Genomic DNA, 9,124 nt, shown 5'->3' with positions numbered 1-9,124 from the left:
TTGTTTAATTAGGCTACACCAAATAGATGCTGGGAGCCATTAGCCAAGTAGGTATGACAATTTCCTTGCCAGCATACCCCATGTTGCAGTGACATTGAATGTAGGTGACCTTGCTCAAGGACCAAGGCGGATTAGGGCTTTCCCGGTTTAGGTTCCAGGTTTAAGGTTTAAGATTATTCCTGCTGGGAATAGGGCGTATCCTGCTGCCTGAGTTCCCCTTGAGTTCTCACGGGATTCAGACAGTATATTTTGGAGATAGAAGCCCAGTGGATTTGGATTTGGGCAGAGAACGTGGATTTCCCCAGAACGTGTTTGTAGACGGCTGGTGTGAGTTCGGGAATAAAGAGTTGCTGTTTGAATCTACAAGCTGTGTGGTGGCTCGTGATTGTGTGCCCAGCCAGACTGCGGCATAGAGACATAAAGGAATTTTGCAAAACTGTTCATAAATTTTCAACTTAGTGAAAGTAAGTTCAAACTATGAAGCCCTTAAATGTAAAATTTAAAATAAAGTAAAAACATGTTTTTAGGAATAGGTACAAATTCACCTAAACTATAGAAAAAGATGATCAATGTCAGCTGCTGTAATACATAGGTGTCTAAAGGAAAAATAATTCTTAAGATTTTCTATCCAGTGATCCACATAAGAATATTACCCTTGTCATATTATCACCATAAAATCAATGGAAATCTATTTCTACCTACCTTTTATGAAAATGCTATCCTATCTATATTCCCATATACCTGGTGAACTCAAAATAATTGTTAACTTGGATCAATGCTTTCCCCCACTAGCCGAGTTTCCAAACATTTCTAAACCTAATAAGCTGTGCCTACCTCAATCACAGTCTGTACTGAATTAATTTGCTATTTAATGAGTGTTCACTGAGTGACTATTTTTTTCCACACATTTAGGCACTGAGACTGTAATCACCACAGATTATATCATTGCACATAGTATAGAATCTTTTCATTAGATAATTAAGTCCTTGCAGCCATGGATAAACTACAATTAATCTTTGTACCCATATAATTCAGTCAATAGACACTCAGTTCACCACAATTTGCTGCGTTCAAATGGGGCACTCATGGAACTTTAGCTGGCCAGGTAGAATCACTGAATTATGCATATTAATAGGATAAATCATAGTCATTAATGGACAAAAACCTCCATCTTATATTTAAGGACAAGTACTCATCATCTATTTAAGTGTGGTCATTTCTGAGATAGACCTATACGGAGATTAAAGGTAAACAATTCATTGCCATGTAACACATTCTACTTCTAGTATGTACATAAAATCATTGAACTTTAAGATTTTAAGGCAGAAAGAAAAATACTTCCTATTATTTAGAAATAGTTCATGATTTTAAATTATTTGGGATGAATGAGAAATTCTGTATTTTTTGGAAGCTATACTATTAGGGAAAATCACTTAACTAAACTTTATTTTCTTCACTTGTTAAACATGTTATTAATAATGTCTGTCCCAGTTACCCCCATGGGAATTATTTTAAGTAGAAAGGAATAGGAAGGAAATGCCCCTTAAATCTCAAAAGGATGAGAAAAATAAGTGATTCTACTAAAATGTGTGCTCCACAAAGACAAAAAGTTTTATCTGTTTTATTCACTGATAAATCCCCAACATCTAGAAGAGTATTGAACATAGAGTAAAAGTTCAATAAATACTTGTGGAATACCTTGATTAAATATTGCTAGCATTGATATATCTGTGATAGGAGCAATAAAAAAAATAGAAAAATCATTTTTTTTCCCCATTGAAACTCTCCAAGCTAAACCCTAAAATTGAAGGGAAATATTTATTTTTACTTTGTCAGATTAATCAATGTACAGTTGTACTATCTCTTAAAATGAAAATGAAAATTTTCTTTTATAATATTGAAAATGAATTGCAATTGCATATTAACTAAGAAAAAACAGTGTTTGGATGACTTCTACTTCTGTGTGTGTGTGTGTGTGTGTGTGTATGTGTCATTACCCTGCAATCTGTTTAAGTCAGCACCTCAAAAGTATGACCTTTTAAGTGCCATACAAACAAAGCCTAATGTGTTCAATGCTATTATGGAGTATTCAAAGTAGCTCAGTGCAATCTGTGGTTAAATTCTTTTGGCCCCTGTGCTGTCCGTAAATAATCATTTAATGCACTCCCCTCAGAATGGATCAAGTCACCCTATGAGCTTGTGCCTTCATTCTCTTAACATAGTAGTTTCCCTTTCCACTTTCCTAAAACCCTTAACCACAAGAAAGTCCTCAGCCACACTAGAGTGTTCGTTCTCAGAGTGGGCTTACAGTTTCTTGTGCCATTTTTATAAATTTCCCATGACATAATCCACTAAACAAAAAAATCCATGAATAAAATACTTCTTAAAACCTGTGGCTCTCTATGTGCTTATGAACTCTGGAAGAATCTAATCTTTTCAGAAATGTTTGGCATTGTTATGATGACAGAGGTGGAATCAAGAGCACCAATTATAAGGACCCAGTGAATGGAGTGATGTCAGCCTCTCAGACAAAATAAACGTAGCCATCTCATGAATTATTTATCATTCACAATATGATGTGCATTAGCATCATTGTCAAGAATAAAATTGTTGGATAGAAAATATTAGTCTAGCGTTGGCACATTATTCCTTCAACCAATTAGCCTGCCGAGGGTCCCTATTACAAGTCAATGATGGATACAAGGAACAGGATGGAACCTTGAGTCCCAAGGATTCAGAATTTCATGTTCTAATTTGTTCCTTTTATCTATCCAGAGACAGCAGCTCACCCCCATGGGAAGAGATCCCAGTCTCATGTCTCTAAGGACCTGGCCAGGTAAGAAGAATTTTCAGGATCAACTTTAAGGTTATTTAGCTTAAATGACAATATTTATCGATTCTACTGCCACCTCCTGGTTGTTAGTATCTTCAGCCAATAACTAAGAATTGCCTATCCTGGGAATTTGTTGTTTTCTCTTTTGAAATGGAACAATGTCACTAATGCTTTTGCCCCTTCCCACTAAAACCCTCAAGCATCATGGTGACCAGGTGAGTGGATGAGCACCTTGCCAAAGGGAAGAGAATCTCTGCAGAGGTCCAGTGGGAGATACCACATGTAGGGAATGCAATCTGAAGTAGTTAGCATATGTGTAGTGGATTTGTATGCAAGGGTGGGGCTAGAGATGTGTTTCCTGAGGAAGAGAGCTAATAAATATACCAATTTATGAAAGGTCTGTTGCCACGGCTACTGGAGGAAGTGAACAGCTTGAGACCAAGTGACAGGTGAGAGAAGAGCTTCCTGGGCAGTAAGCTAGGACATTGAATGATAGGGACTTTTGTCTTGAAAAAGGCCATCTCACTTAGGGGTTGCAGGCACCCACGATTTATACAGGAATCTAGGGAGCAACATATGAGATAGGTAGCACCCAGATAGGTACAATTTTGGGGTACTTTGCTTTTCTGATGCACCAGCTGCTGTTATCTGTAGGTTATCAGAGAGTCTAGCTTCTTTAAGTCTAAAGAAAAGTCACTGATTAGAAAGTCTTATGACTCCTCTTCTTTTTAGTTCCTTTCCCAGTTAACTTGAAGAATTCCAAAAAGCAGCTTTCCCCAAGAGAACAATGGAAGATGACAAAGACTACTTTTCCCAGGATAGAGGGAGATAGCATTTGCTAGAGAACAGTTTTTAACCAGTTGGGTGTCTTCAAATCCCGTAAATAATTCACATTATGTATTAATTTGAGTTATGTAATAATTCAAGTTATGTAGTGAAAATGAGGAGAAGAAAAAAACGCTGGAACATAACCCTAGAATAGTCACTTCACTTCTTTGTGTTATCTCCTCTTTCTCAGAACAAAAGAAGATAGTGAACAAAGTGAGAGTTTTGGAAAAGGAAACAAAACCAAAAATTCAACAGATTATTATGGAAGCTACAAACAACCTCTATTTCTAGATTTTTCTCAAGGACTCAGTGCATTCGACCATGTATGGGTACCAGATAAATGACTCGGAGTCAGTTACATACCATGAAATTATATTCAGCACATGTTCATCAAGAAGAAATACATTTTTTAAAATTTGATTTTAGTTTTTAAATACATTACAGAGGAATGTATTACAATTCTCATTACACAGACAACACAATTTTTCATATCTCTGTTTGTATATAAAGTATGTTTACACCAATTCAAGTCTTCATACATGTACTTTGGATAATGATGTCCATCATATTCTACCATCATTGTTCATCCCCTTCTCCCTCTCTTCCCCTCCCACCCCTCTGCCCTATCTAGAGTTTGTCTATTTCATCCCATGCTCCCCCTCCCTACCCTGCTATGAGTCAGTCACCTTATATCAGAGAAAACATTTGGAATTTGTTTTTGGGGGGGAGAGGGATTGTCTAACTTTACTTAGCATTATCTTCTCCAACTCTGAAAGTGAGATAGGTACAATTTTGGGGTAGTCTGCTTTTCTGATGCACCAGCTCCTATTATCTGTAGGTCATCAGAGAACCTAGCTTCTTTAAACCTAAAGAAAAGTCACTGATTCTAAAAGTAATACACTTTTAAAAATATATATTTATTTATTTACTTTAGTTTTTAGGTAGACACAATATCTTCATTTTTTTTTTTAATTTGGTGCTGAGGATTGAACCCAGTGCCTCATGCATGCTAGGCAAGTGCTCTACCTCTGAGCCACAACCACAGCCCCAAAGTAATGCACTTTTAGAAATAAATCTTCCTGGATTTTATTATTTTGTTTCTTTTGTTAATGTGTTCCCATATAGGGTAGATTTAATTTCTTTGAGAAATATATATTTTATGGAATTCATATCACATTATGATATTCCTGAGGCTAGGAGATTTTCCAGAGCAAAATTAGAGACATGGTCTTGATATTTTCCAGCATCTAGACAGTTACTGGCAAGTAAGAAGTCAGAATTTGCATACAAGAATAAATAACCCAGGCTACCTGGGTTTAATCAATAATTGATTAGTAGCAATGCAAAGTTTAGTTATTCTGAACCAATGGGAGGTGTTTGGAAAATGAGGTCTGTTATTAGTTTGCACTCACATGATAAAGAGCTTACATAAGGAGGAAGGATTCTGTATGGCTTTATAGACCTCAGGGTAAATAGCCAGTAGGTAAATCAAATGTCTTAAAAGTAATGTGCCAAAGGATCCAGAAAGCAGAATTTTCTACAAAGTGCTTCGCTGAGAAAAAATACATATGGGTTAGCAGATATTTATATTATATGACTTTATAATAATAATAATAATAAACAAATAGCAATTTCTCTTTTCCTTCATGGGTCACAGCATAGTTACATTTCTGTGTAGTTATTAACTCTTTTTCTTTTTGCACATTCTTCACTGCATGCTCAGTAAATATAGAAACTATTTTGCTTTGCTCATTTCTGAACCCAAGTGCCTAGCACAATGACTGTATAGTATTTTCTTATGCTTTGTTTATGGCCAAAACAAGGAAACAATAATAATATCCTGATAAAAATACTATATCTCTATTTGTAAAGCAGAAGAAACTGTATTAGTCACTTTCAGTTGCTGTGACAAAACACCTAAAGGAGCAAAGAAGCAAAGGAGCTTAAAGGAGCAAAGATTTGTTTTGGTTCATGGATTCAGAGGTTCAGTGAATGGTTGCTTAATCTCATTTTTGTGGGCCTATGATAAGGCAAAAAATCATGGTGAGGAGCATGTGGCAGAACAAAGCTGTTCACTTCATAGTAACCAGAAAACAGAAAGACAGAGAAAAGGCACAGGACAAAATACAGTCTCCAAGGGCTCTCATCTAATGACTCACTTCCTTCAATTAAATTCCCCCTCCTACAATTTCTACCAGCCCCCAAAGCTATGACCCATCAATAGATGAACTTATTGATGATATTAGAGTGCTCTTGATCCAATCAATTTCCAAAAGCCTCACCTCTGAACACTGTTTCATTGGCATCCAATCTTTCAACACATGAAACTTTAGGGGACATTACAGATACAAAATAGAATAGTCTCAGCATCTAATAAACATTCAGTCTTGCATAGTGAAAACACTATGGAAAAGACAGAATCAGAATCTTCTCCTAGCTTTGTTACTAACCCACCTTATGATTTCAACAAGACTCTTAATTTCTCTAATCTCCTTCTTCATCTGTTAAATACATGAAAATGATCTAGTATCATCTATGAAAGGAAAGGAAATAGCAAATGTGGCTAAGAACAGCTAGGAAAGTTACCTGCCCACCACCCACATTCTGCACCCATGGTGGAAATGGGGTTCCCTCCCATGGAATGGGCTGGCTGGGAAATAAAAGCTAAGAGAAATAAAATGGCAAAATAACCATAAAACACAGAAAGTAGTTTCAAAAGTGGAGGCAGGACGGACTGACAAGCTGACCAGACAGGTCCAGCTTCTAACACACAAAGGAGCCCGCGTCTGCTTTATTTATATTGGAAGACATCAAAGAAATTCTATGGAAAGTTCTTCACAGAACAGGTTAAAAGTGGGGGCAGGTAGGCTGCTTAGTTTCTAATGGGTTAAGCCCTTCTCTGGTGCTAAAGAAGGGACCTTTCTAGCAAAGTGGAGAGAAAGGTCACATGCATTGTGATCTGTCTCCACGGGAGAGTCACAGGAAGTTCCCAGACCTATTCCCTCCCTGGCTGTGATGTCCAGAGAAGGGCCTCATATATTTCACGGATGGCTTCCCGCACTGCTCTGTCTGGTTAAACAATTGTCTGTGAGAGTGTCCTTTTGGTTCCCATCACTTTAATGCAACTGCTTCCTCAATGATAATTTCATTAACAAATTAAAACAGTATTCATCGTGTTTATTACTGTATCCTCCTCCTCTGCCTATCATAGTGCTTGGAATAAAGTAGGCACTCAAAAATAGTTGTTAGGGGGATAACAATGAAGAGCTGCGGAGCTCACTTCTCACTGCTCACCTCCCTGTTCCCTCCAGGTGTCAATAACATGGCTGCCTCTATTGCCTTATCCTTTGTAAACAGATGCCAATAGCATGCATCTGTCACACTCTTTTCACTTGCTTTACTCTCACTCATCTCCTCATTCTTTCCTGCTTAGTGTCCTCTTCTTCCTACATTCTCCACAGGATGTTTTAAGCAACTCACTCTAATGTTTGTATTATAAGCATTAAACACGCAAATTCTGCATTTCTGTGTCCAGTGCTACTATATCCTCATTTTATTGTTCAGTCTCATGTTTCTAAGGGATTTGTAGATTATCCCAACTGTTGGACCTTGAGCAGTCAAACGTCCAAAAAATAGTTCATCATTTCCTCTTGTCTCCCAACCCAGTCTTCCCATGCTCTCTGTATCCTTAACAATGCCAAAGTCACCCACACCCTTCCCTACACCATCATGTAATCTATGATCAAATACTGACAAATTAACACTGTGGCATATTTATTATCCGTCCTCACTGTCATCCACTGCTTGGACTATTATGGTATTATTTTCATTGGTGCTACATCTTGAAATTCTCCCTGTGGGCAATCATCACCTTGAAAGGGAAGGGAGAGGGAAATTAGCATATTATGTACACAAAATCTATAATTGCTTGTGGGAATATAGATATGAATAAGTCTCTGTTCAAGGATTTTACACTATAGTAGGAAACATGGGTATACAAAAGATTACAATAAAATATCACAAATTAAAGAGACACATTCCATTCTCTACATGGAGCCAGACATTTTTTCTCCTCCTTGTGCATTCTGTTACCTAGAAGACACAAGAGCATTTCTATAGGTATAATAAATAAACTGAAATATTCAAGGACAAAATTCTTCCAGGTTTGTTGTTATTGTCTGGTGGAGGGAGAGTGGAGTGGTTCTTCTTTCCTATGTTTCTTCTTCTTTTTTTCTTTTTGGCTACAACAGCCCTCAGGGCATCAGTGACTTTTCCTAAAGCTGTCACAGTGAAGTGAGAATCAGGAAATTCAAACAACAATATGATGATTTCTGAACTAGAATTAAGCATATGAAGTCAGTGACTGAGGTGATGCCTTGATATGATTCCAGATATTGTACCAGAAGTGTCATCAGAACCCTCAAGGGTATGGGAATAATGATAGAAGATGTATCTCAGCCCCTCTAAGAATTGTCTCAGATGAAGAAAATTACCTTGTCAAGGTCATGTTTCTTTCATGGGGCTGTGTGTATGCAATAATTGATCAATACAGGAGCATAAATGTCCAGTTTTATCACCCCGGTATGGACTAGTTCCAGAGCTCCAGAGTGCCTTATAGGGTCACATAAGGCTTTCTTTGAGAGTAATTTGCAGCTCTTCTCCCTTTGCCCAATATTTCTTCCTGTCATCCAACTTCATCTCAGAGAACACCTCTAAGAGAACCCAATCTGTAACAGCTCCAACCAGGAGCAGTCCAAAATACTAAAACAGAATTTTGGAACAATTATTAAATATTTTTTTGGAAATAAACTGGAATATTACAAGGAAAGGAAATACAGTAGCTGCCCCAATCATGTTTTTGAGGAACTAAGGAAATAATAAGACAACAGAATTGGGTGACTATTGCTAAGCTCAACTTCTGCTCTTGAGAGAAGGTAATAAAAAGCTGATTGTTATAAAAGGCTATTAAGAACTGAAAGGATTCTTATATCTTGTATTATTCTAATATCTCAGCATACAGAAAGTTGATGAGGCCCAGTATTACAATTGTAAAAGAAGGCAAACACTAAAGAAAACTAAAATTCCTACATAAAACAAAGTATGACAGTAAGGGATCTTTCTCTTGTGGCATAAGATCTAACACCTCGGTAAGGCATTTAGAGTTAGTGCAGGCATGCTGAAAGATTGTTCTTGGAAGTGTTTTTAGAATGTATTGGATTGCACTAGGTAAGGTAAAACTCTAGAATTGAAAAGACTGGTGATAGAATTAAAAAAAAAAAGGTTAAGGAAAGTATGCAGGTTAAAGTGGTCACTGTAGTTTGATAGTGACTCTCCCCCAAAGGCCCATGTGTTATAATTTGGTCTCTAGAATGGTGTTAATGGAAGGTAGTGGAATCTTTATGGTGTGGGGCCTAGTAGGAGTTCTTTAGGTCATTTGGGGTGTATCCTCAAAGGGGATTAGGA

Source organism: Marmota marmota, unplaced genomic scaffold (genome assembly GCF_001458135.2).
Source record: "Marmota marmota marmota unplaced genomic scaffold, marMar, whole genome shotgun sequence".
Taxonomy (NCBI): Eukaryota; Metazoa; Chordata; class Mammalia; order Rodentia; family Sciuridae; genus Marmota; species Marmota marmota.
Note: the sequence above shows the minus strand (reverse complement) of the source record.